An 11,560-nucleotide genomic window follows, 5' to 3' on the forward strand; every position below is an offset into this window, starting at 1 on the left:
ATTTAATGAACAAAATCATTTCTGTCCTTGCCACAGGTGATGCAGATATAATGTGCTGAATGTGGATCGATCCTGATAAAATACTGGAAATTGTGCCCACCACCACTGGTGCACACATGTTGAAATTGATTAAACTGCATAAAACTTTGTGACAATACCTTAGGTCTAATTTGTTTGCATGCTGTTACACAACATAAGTGTTCTGTAACTTTTGAGACACTCTGTTTATCCTCTGCCCATTGCAGGTTAAAAACCTTATTGTGCTGTCAGAGCCCTTGATATGTTCTCAGAAAGAGGCTAAACCACCACACATTTCAAGTCACCTGCTGTCCAGTTTATGTGGTGTTTGCTGCACTGACAACATATACATTTTTATGCCTCAATAGTCTTCTGCAAGGGTCCCACTGCATGCAACTTGCCATCACATTATTTGGTTGAAAACTAGTAGACATGGGTCTGCAGTGATTCCTGTTGTGTTTGAGACTGACTGTCAATGGCAACTTACAATGTTCACCTCGATGACTAACTACGAGATAGGATCTTAATGTGGCCACATTGTGTGGTACAACATTCCTTGTAGACAAGCATTTGGGAGAGAATAATCCCATACGAGGAGGATTGAGGAAAGAGCATGTAAAAGGCACATTATAAAATATGTGATGAGGGGAGGAAAATAACATGGAGTAGCATCTATCGACCCACTTCACTGAGTGGTCAGCATATCTGACTGCCATGCAGTTCATTTCCAGTCATGTCGCACCTTCTCTCTGCTCAGGGAGTGGGTGATATGTTGTCCTTATTATTGATTCATCATCGCCAGCATGAAAGTCACCCACCGTGGTGTCAACAGAAAAGACCTGCAACTTGTCAGCCAAACTTACCCAGCAAGTGACTCCCAGGTATCAATGTCCATATGACCACTTCATTCCAACTAGAGCATTAGAAAGGGAAACGTACCAAAGAGGAACAGTGACCAAATATGCTAAATGTGTTGGGCTATAAACAAACAAGGATACTATTTCAAAATTTAAAAGCTTTTGTCTACCTTGGTCACCAAAGTCTGAACATTATGGCCTTTCCTCAGAAACATACAGTGATCAGAAGTCCAAAGTAGCAACCGAAAAAAGATATCTTATCAGTGTACTATCAGATATGAGGCTCCTCTGAAATTGTCTATGGAGGTTTTTTACTTTCTCCTACATAAAGGGTGAGATGAACTCCACTGATCAAATTCAGTTGGTGGTTCAAAGATGTTTTATGAGTATTTTGGTACAATGGACCTTGGTCTCCTGTGGCTCACTGCAAAGTAATAATGTAATTATGATTTATTTAGTTTGTTACCTTCATTTCTTCTGAAAATACACTGTCCAGCAGACACGTTAATGTGACTACCCGTCAAGACCTCGAATAACCTCTTTTTGCAGTGCACACCGTTGCGAGACATGCAGGAAGAGATTCATGGAAATGATCATATGGCATTAATGACTGGCAGACCCCATCCAGGCTCGATCAGTTGCCTACTGCAATTCTTTTCATTTTATGCTGCTTTTGAGACATGCTTGTTGATGACAAGAACAACACAATGCCCACTTTCCAAGGACACAAAAATCCCGTATCAAACTGGGCTCCCCCACGTGGCTGTGAGGTTCTGTATTAACAGGGGTGTGGAGCCATTACGATTTCATTGCCAAGTCCAGGTGTTCTAGTTTTCTCATATGAGGATCCACGGACAATACACCCTGGCAGGGGGGTTCCCACAGATTCTCAGTTGGTTTATATCTGAGGACTTTGGTGGTTAGAGGCATGTGATAAACTCGTCCTGTTGCTGTTTGAACCACACATGAGCTGCGAGCTGTGTTGCATTGTACTGCTGGTAAATGTCACTATGCTGAATAAAAACAAACTGTGTGTACGGGTGGACACGACCCTCGAGGACAGACGGATACATCTGTTGATCCTTTGTGCCTCCCAGAATATCACCACCACCCAGGGAATGCCACAGACTCCCTCCCCTGTCGTGCCCCATTCTGACAGTTGTTGCAGTGTGTTTTGCTTTCAGACATTTAACAATGTGCATTCCAATAGCCATCTGTCATTTGAAATGCCTCTCAGTTCATCTGGGTGGTCAGTTGTTTAACAGATGCACGTCTCTGCAGCTGACACTCACCCCTGTCATCTGTGGCCCATGACTACACAACAGTATCCACGGCACCAATTCTGAATAGCACCATTTTGCTGAGCACAGTATACTTTAACCACACTGACATGCGAACAGTTTACAGACTTACTCATTCCCAAATGCTTCCACCCTTTCCCCAAAAGCCAATGACGGTGCACATTTTGTCTCCTCCTTACAGTGACAACTGCACTATTTTCTCTGGCTCCCAACATGCTTTGTATACCCTTCACTGCTAGTGGTGTTGTCTGTGAGTGATTACTGCATGTCGATTTTGATTGCAGGCAGTGGTCACATTAATATTATGGACCAGACCGTGTATCTACACAATAAAGAAAAAACCCAGTGTAGCATATCAACTGTATTTTGTCAAAAAATATGCAAGTTTTTTCCACAGAAACGGAAAATTTCTAAATTCGTTCCCCTGTTGAAAAAGAGTGATAATCTTGAAACAGAAAACTGCAGACCTGTCTCACTTCTCCCAACTTTCTCTAAGGTTTTGGCGATACTAATCAAATATAGAGTGACACATTATCTTAATTATGGAATCTGATAAACAGTAATCAGCATGGATTTCTAGCTGGGAGTAGTAGCGAAACAGCTGTACTGGAAAAAACCCAAAGGAAATAATTAGTAAATTGGGAGAGGGGAAAAAGTGTTGTCAGGATAAATCTAGAGCTTTCAAAAGCCTTTGACACTGTTGACCACAGCATATGTTTGGAAAGCTTGAAGCTATAGGTATCAGAGGACCGGACCAAAAAGTGGCTTGAGTGGTATCTGGAAAAGAGGATGCAGGTGGTTGGAATTACAGCACCAAAAGAAGTCTATTAGGCCCCTTGCTGTTCCCCGTTTACATTAATTATATTCATGTGCCAGATAGAAAAGCTAGAATCAAGTTGTTTTGCTGATGATACTAGTTTAATTGTTTGTTTTATGAAGCAGTCATTGCACACTATTGTGGACCATGTCCTACAAGATACACAAAAATGGCTCTGTGCCAACAAGCTAACACTGAATGCAAAAAAAAAAAACTAATTATGTGCAATATGTAAGAATAAGTGAACATGACGACCTACATCTCACTATGGAGGGAAACAACTTGAAAGAGTTCAGTGAGCAAAATTCCTGGGTATGCACATTGATGAGAAGATAAACTGGAAGGACCATGTGGTGAGCTTAGCACTAAAACCCAATTCAGCATGTTTTGTACTTGGAATAATTTCAAGAGTTTGTAGTAATGACTGTACCAGATTAGTATATTTTGGCTATTTCCAGTCAATTGAGGCCTATGGGATAGTATCCTTGAGGAAAAACAAATTGTTGTTTAAATGAGATTTTCAAATTACAAAAACACCCTATTCAGATAATCACCCAGAGCCCACATCAAACACGTTGTAGGCCCCTTTTTAAAGCATTGGAAATTTTTGCAATTCCATCATTATACATTCTGAAATGTCTGTCGGTGATCAAACAAAATTGCGACAAAATGAAAATCCAATACAGGTTACCATACACGGCAATGTAAAAATCTCCACTTACAGGCTGTAGTAAGGACCCAAAGTCAGAAACATGTATGTAATCAAGGCATCAAAATTTTTAATGCACTACCAAAACATATCAAAGAGCTGGAAAATTAGGATAAATTTAAAACTGTTATAAAGAACAACATGCTTGACAAATGTTATTACAGCATAAGTGAATAGCTGTGCACAAATGTATAAGGATTTAATTTCATGTGATGAACAAAATTTCATCAGTGAATGTGTCTGGCAAGCCCATAAGAAGATCAATAACCACATGCTTAACAAATGTCACTAAAGTATAAGTGAATAGCTCTGCTCAACTGTAGAAAAATATATGATGTGGCAAATGAAATCACAACTTCAAGGAATAGGTCTGTCCAGCACATAATTTCTTGTGTCATAAAAACAGTTATTTGTTGTATATTGTATTAAAAATGAGATAAATTAATATGAATACAGCACAAATTTGATGATTGGGATGTTGTGGTCTTAAGTCCTGATACTGGTTTGTTGCAGCTCTCCATGCTACTCTATCCTGTGCAAGCTGCTTCATCTCCCAGTACCTACTGCAACCTACATCCTTCTGAATCTGTTTACTGTATTCATCTCTTGGTCTTCCTCTACGTTTTTACCTTCCCTGCTGCCCTCCAATACTAAATTGGTGATGTCTGAGAACATGTCCTACCAACCGATCCCTTCTGCTACTCAAGTTGTGCCACAAACTCGCCTTCTCCTGAATCGTATCCAATACCTCCTCATTAGTTATATGATCTACCCATCTAATCTTCAGCATTCTTCTGTAGCACCACATTTCGAAAGCTTCTATTTTCTTATTGTCCATGTTTCACTTCCATACCAGGCTACACTCCATACAAATACTTTCAGAAACGACTTCCTGACACATAAATCTATACTCGATGTGAACAAATTTCTCTTCTTCAGAAACGCTTTCCTTGCCATTGCCAGTCTACATTTTATATCCTCTCTACTTCTCATCAGTTATTTTGCTCCCCAAATAGCAAAACTCATTTACTACTTTAAGTGTCTCATTTCCTAATATAATTCCCTCAGTATCACCTGACTTAATTCGACTACATTCCATTATCCTTGTTTTGCTTTTGTTGATGTTCACCTTATATCCTCCTTTCAAGACACTATTCATTCCGTTCAACTGCTCTTCCAGGTCATTTGCTGTCACTGGCGAACCTCAAAGTTTTTATTTCTTCTCCATGGCTTTTAATGCCTACTCCGAACTTTTCTTTTGTTTCCTTTACTGCTTGCACAATATACAGATTGAATAACATCGAGGAGAGGCTACAACCCTGTCTCATTCCCTTCCCAACCACTGCTTCCCTTTCATGTCCCTCGAATCTTATAACTGCCATCTTGTTTCTGTACAAATTGTAAATAGCCTTTCGCTCCCTGTATTTTACCCCTGCCACATTTAGAATTTGAAAGCAAGTATTCCAGTCAACATTGTCAAAAGCTTTCTCTAAGTCTACAAATGCTGGAAATGTATGTTTGCCTTTCCTTAATCTAGCTTCTTAGATAAGTCGTAGGGTCAGTATTGCCTCATGTGTTCCAATATTTCTACGGAATCCAAACTGATCTTCCCCGAGGTTGGCTTCTAGTTTTTCCATTCATCTGTAAAGAATTTGCGTTAGTAATTTGCAGCTGTGACTTATTAAACTTATAGTTTGGTAATTTTCTCATCTGTCAACGCTTGCTCTCTTTGGGATTGGAATTATTATACTCTTCTTGAGGTCTGAGGGTATTTCGCCTGTCTCATACACCTTGCTCACCAGATGGTAGAGTTTTGTCAGGACTGGCTCTCCCAAGGCTGTCAGTAGTTCTAATGGAAGGTTTTCGACTCAGGTCTTTCACTGCTCTGTCAAACTCTTCATGCAGTATCATATCTCCCATTTCATCTTCATCTACATCTACATCTCTTCCATTTCCACAATATTGTCCTCAAGTACATCACCCTTGTATAGACCCTCTATATACTCCTTCCAACTTTCAGCTTTCCCTTCTTTGCTTAGAACTGAGTTTCCATCTGAGCTCTTGATATTCATACAAGTGGTTCTCTTTAATTTTCCTGTAGGCAGTATCTATATTACCCCTGGTGAGACAAGCCTCTACATCCTTACATTTGTCTTTTACCCATCCCTGCTTAGCCATTTTGCACATCCTGTCGTTCTCATTTTTGAGACATTTGTATACCCTTTTGCCTGCTTCATTTACTGCCTTTTTATATTTTCTCCTTTCATCAGTTAGGTTCAATATCTCTTCTGTTACCCAAGGATTTCTAGCAGCCCTCATCTTTTTTCCTACTTTATCCTCTGCTGCCTTCACCACTTCGTTCCTCAAAGCTACCCATTCTTCTTCTACTGTATTACTTTCCCCCATTCCTGTCATTTGTTCCCTTATGGTCTCCTTGAAGCTCTGTACAACCACTGGTTCTTTCAGTTTATCCAGGTCCCACCTTTTTGCAGTTTCTTCAGTTTTAATCTACAGGTCATAACCAATAGATTTTGGCCAGAGTCCACATTTGCCCCTGGAAATGTCTTACAATTTAAAACCTGTTTCCTAAATCTCTGTCTTACCATTATATAATGTGAAATATTGCAGTATCTCCAGGTCTCTTCCACATATACAACCTTCTTTCATGATTCTTGAACCCAGTGTTAATCATAGCTAAATTACGCTCTGAGCAAAATTCTACCAGATGGCTTCCTCATTCATTTCTCCCCCCCCCCCCCCAAATCCATATTCACCTACCACGTTTCCTTATTTCCCTTTTCGTGCTACCGAATTGCAGTCACCAATGACTATTAAATTTTCGTCTCCTTTCTCTATCTGAATAATTTCTTTTACTTCATCATACATTTCTTCGTCATCTGCAGAGCTAGTTGGCATATAAAGTTCTACTACTGTGGTAGGCGTGGGCTTCGTGTCTATCTTGGCCACAATAATGCGTTTACTATGCTGTTTGTAGTAGCTTACCCACACTCCTATTTTTTTATTCATTATTTAACCTAATCCTGGTTACCCCTAATTGATTTTGTGTTTATAACCCTGTAGTCACCTGACAAAAAGTCTTGTTCCTCCTGCCACCGAACTTCACCAATTCCCGCTATATCTTACTTTAACTTATCCATTTCCCTTTTTAAATTTTCTAACCTACCTGCCCGATTAAGGGATCTGAAATTCCACGCTCCGTTCCGTAGAACGTCAGTTTTCTTTCTCCTGATAACGACATCCTACTGAGTAGAGCTCGCCCAGAGATCCGAATGGGGGATTATTTTACCCCCGAAATGTTTTACCGAAGAGGACGCCATCATCATTTAACCATACAGTAAATGTGCATGCCCTCAGGAAAAATTTCTGCCATAGTTTCCCCTCGCTTTCAGCCATTCGCAGTACCGGCACAGCATGGCCGTTTCGGTTCGTGTTACAAGGCCAGATCAGTCAATCATCCATAATGTTGCCCTGCAACTACTAAAAAGGCTGCTGCCCCTCTTTAGGAACCACACGTTTGTCTGGCCTCTCAACAGATACTCCTCCGTTTTGGTTGCCCTATGGTACGTCTATCTGTATCACTGAGGCAAGCAAGCCTCCCCACCAACGGCAAGGTCCATGGTTCATGGTTCATTGGGATGATGATAAATAAAAGTGGCGAGTGGATGAGTGTGTTATGCATTGCAAGGCAAAACACAGCCAACTGGGCACGGTATAGCAAGAGCCAACGCTGCAGCACACTACTGGAACAGAAACCTTTCATCATTTTCCACTATGGAAGTGTTTAGAGAACGTGAGCTTAAGTCCTAAACGAACATAGTGTGGATGTGTAGGCCCTCAGCCTTCGTGCACTAAATTCTTCTCATCTCAGTACCACAGCCTTCGCCATCGGCGTAACCGTGGAATGCAGTAAGGGGTTGGCTGTTCGACCACAAGAAGCGGCAGCCTGCCCTGAGTTACAAGGGGCTAGCGGAAATTCGCGGGGATTGTCAGCTGCACTGTTTTGCTGCTTTACCTACAACTCAGACTATTGTGGTCGTGACATTTCTTGTACCTATTAAGTGTTGCAACAATGTATTTGTATGATTTCAGCTGCTACAACTGCGACTCTTTGGCATCACGGTAATAGGGTACGGCATTTTTTCGCCTGTTTAACTGCACAGTTTTATTTTTCGCTATCGATTTGCTGTAGTACCTTAGAACATATTCTGAGGTCAAACAGAACGACCTCAACGCGAGCCAGCATGAATTTCGAGAATATACACTCCTGGAAATGGAAAAAAGAACACATTGACACCGGTGTGTCAGACCCACCATACCTGCTCCGGACACTGCGAGAGGGCTGTACAAGCAATGATCACACGCACGGCACAGCGGACACACCAGGAACCGCGGTGTTGGCCGTCGAATGGCGCTAGCTGCGCAGAATTTGTGCACCGCCGCCGTCAGTGTCAGCCAGTTTGCCGTGGCATACGGAGCTCATTCGCAGTCTTTAACACTGGTAGCATGCCGCGACAGCGTGGTCGTGAACCGTATGTGCAGTTGACGGACTTTGAGCGAGGGCGTATAGTGGGCATGCGGGAGGCCGGGTGGACGTACCGCCGAATTGCTCAACACGAGGGGCGTGAGGTCTCCACAGTACATCGATGTTGTCGCCAGTGGTCGGCGGAATGTGCACGTGCCCGTCGACCTGGGACCGGACCGCAGCGACGCACGGATGCACGCCAAGACCGTAGGATCCTACGCAGTGCCGTAGGGGACCGCACCGCCACTTCCCAGCAAATTAGGGACACTGTTGCTCCTGGGGTATCGGCGAGGACCATTCGCAACCGTCTCCATGAAGCTGGGCTACGGTTCCGCACACCGTTAGGCCGTCTTCCGCTCACGCCCCAACATCGTGCAGCCCGCCTCCAGTGGTGTCGCGACAGGCGTGAATGGAGGGACGAATGGAGACGTGTCGTGTTCAGCGATGAGAGTCGCTTCTGCCTTGGTGCCAAAGATGGTCGTATGTGTGTTTGGCGCCGTGCAGGTGAGCGCCACAATCAGGACTGCATACGACCGAGGCACACAGGGCCAACACCCGGCATCATGGTGTGGGGAGCGATCTCCTACACTGGCCGTACACCTCTGGTGATCGTCGAGGGGACACTGAATAGTGCACGGTACATCCAAACCGTCATCGAACCCATCGTTCTACCATTCCTAGACCGGCAAGGGAACTTGCTGTTCCAACAGGACAATGCACGTCCGCATGTATCCCGTGCCACCCAACGTGCTCTAGAAGGTGTAAGTCAACTACCCTGGCCAGCAAGAGCTCCGGATCTGTCCCCCATTGAGCATGTTTCGGACTGGATGAAGCGTCGTCTCACGCGGTCTGCACGTCCAGCACGAACTCTGGTCCAACTGGGGCGCCAGGTGGAAATGGCATGGCAAGCCGTTCCACAGGGCTACATCCAGCATCTCTACGATCGTCTCCATGGGAGAATAGCAGCCTGCATTGCTGCGAAAGGTGGATATACACTGTACTAGTGCCGACATTGTGCATGTTCTGTTGCCTGTGTCTATGTGCCTGTGGTTCTGTCAGTGTGATCATGTGATGTATCTGACCCCAGGAATGTGTCAATAAAGTTTCCCCTTCCTGGGACAATGAATTCACGGTGTTCTTATTTCAATTTCCAGGAGTGTAGATCATGCAAAACCCAATTCACTTAAAAAGCACAGTTGTCCTGGTGAGTGAAATGCGTTTCGGAAATCAGTAAACACCGTTTTCCCCTGTCTGCCTTGATCTCTGGTTTTCAGACTGTCGTTCGAGTCGGGTTGCACGTAGTCGATGTTTTCGGAATCCATGCTGCTTAGCAGGGGGGAGCTCATTCAGTCTGAGGTAACTCGTTACGCCTGAGTTCAGAATTATAAATTTTCTGCTTGACCAAGATTTCGTGCCACCGTGAAGACCAGCCTAGACTTCAGGGTGGCTCTAATGCCACTCTTGATTCCTTGTGGATAGCTTGGAAGTTAATGCTGATAATCTCTGAGAACTGTACACAGTCGTATGCGTGAATACAAGGTGCGCTGATAAAAAGTAAAACATTTATTAACTGTCGGCTGCTACTTGGTAATCAGCACGTGATTACCGACGCAAAAGGTAATACAGAGTTTGACAGTAGGGGTACAAAAAATATCTCGTGACCAAAGACGTAAGCGTAGTTATGGCGATTCGCTTCTTAAAAGTTTACACAAGTACAGATGGAAATTGTGCTCGAATACGTGATACAAATAAAGCAATATACTGATGTGAGTTGGGCGTTTTACTGCTCTGTAACTGGCAACAGGATCGCGTTTACGTGTATGTTATCTGGGCATCACAACCAATTAAAATAAATCCTTCCCCCCCCCCCCCCCCCATAAGCATAAAAAAGCAAATGTCGGGCTTGGTAGTCTAGCGATAATGAGCGTGCAGGAACAGTATAAGTCGCGAGTTCGAATCTCGGTGCCTCTCTTTTTTGTATTTTTAAGTGCAGTGTGCCATGTTTTTGGCTAAATATACCACTTAATCTTTTACCCTTGTTTTCGTCTGTCTGTTGCAGATCCTTTGCTTCAGGAACGGGGAGATGTATCAAGTTGAAATTTTTTTCACATACTGAGGTCGTGTTCCCTTCACGGTGTAAAATATACAGACCTAGAGGGCACTTTCTGTTGACCTACACTAATGAAAATTAGCAAGGAGCAAGGTTTTACAGTACACGTAAAGGAAAAATCCGAAAACTGGCAATTTGTAATTATATCACACGGAAATTGTTATCCAACATCGAACTTCAAATTATAACATCAGTAGTTCTGCGTTCATGTTGACTGGGTCCCAATACTAAACGTCAAATATCGCGCAAGGAATGGCAGTATTGTGTTTCGGAATGTAGCCGTCATCAGATATCCATATGCGATTACTGCATGTGCAAATGTCGTTCAAAGTTGCATGTGAAGCAAAATTTCGCAGAATAGACGCAGTTAGCCTCAATGCAAAACTTCTAATTACTCTAATAACAGTAATACTTAAATATCTTCAACATTTCTCGGTCCTGTCACCAACTGTATAAACATTAATTTTAATAATGAACAGTCTCAGTTGCACCGTTTATATAGATTTTACCTGTGTTTCAGTCGGGATAACCCAACCTTCTTCACAATAACATATCTACTGTCTGTCCATAGTGGACATCGCCAAGTTAATACTACTAATTCATAAACTATCGCCAGACTGTAAAACTTATCTGGCACTGCCTCGGCCCCACTTCGCGACCGCGATACGGCAGCCACGAGTGCTGTACTGGATCTCCACTATGAACACACAGTAAACACTGTTATTCTGAAGAAGGTTGAGTTATCCCTACTGAAACCTGGGTAAAGTCTAGGTAAGCGGTGCAACAGAGGCTGTTCATTATTAAAATAATAATACTGGTCGCCTGCTTCCTGCATGACTTTGTCACATTTATACTATTAAAATGAAAACATTCTCGAAAATCTTTTAATCCGTGGGATCGGTATCTTGCCAGGATCAATGTCGATAACGGGTGGCCGGCCGCGGTGGTCTCGCGGTTCTAGGCGCGCAGTCCGGAACCGTGCGACTGCTACGGTCGCAGGTTCGAATCCTGCCTCGGGCATGGATGTGTGTGATGTCCTTAGGTTAGTTAGGTTTAAGTAGTTCTAAGTTCTAGGGGACTAATGACCACAGCAGTTGAGTCCCATAGTGCTCAGAGCCATTTGAACCATTTTTGATAACGGGTGAAAATAGTCGAGATTCTCTACTCCCGGCACGTATGAACTGTCTACATACATAATTAAGTTT

This window comes from Schistocerca gregaria, unplaced genomic scaffold (genome assembly GCF_023897955.1).
Source record: "Schistocerca gregaria isolate iqSchGreg1 unplaced genomic scaffold, iqSchGreg1.2 ptg000043l, whole genome shotgun sequence".
NCBI lineage: Eukaryota > Metazoa > Arthropoda > Insecta > Orthoptera > Acrididae > Schistocerca > Schistocerca gregaria.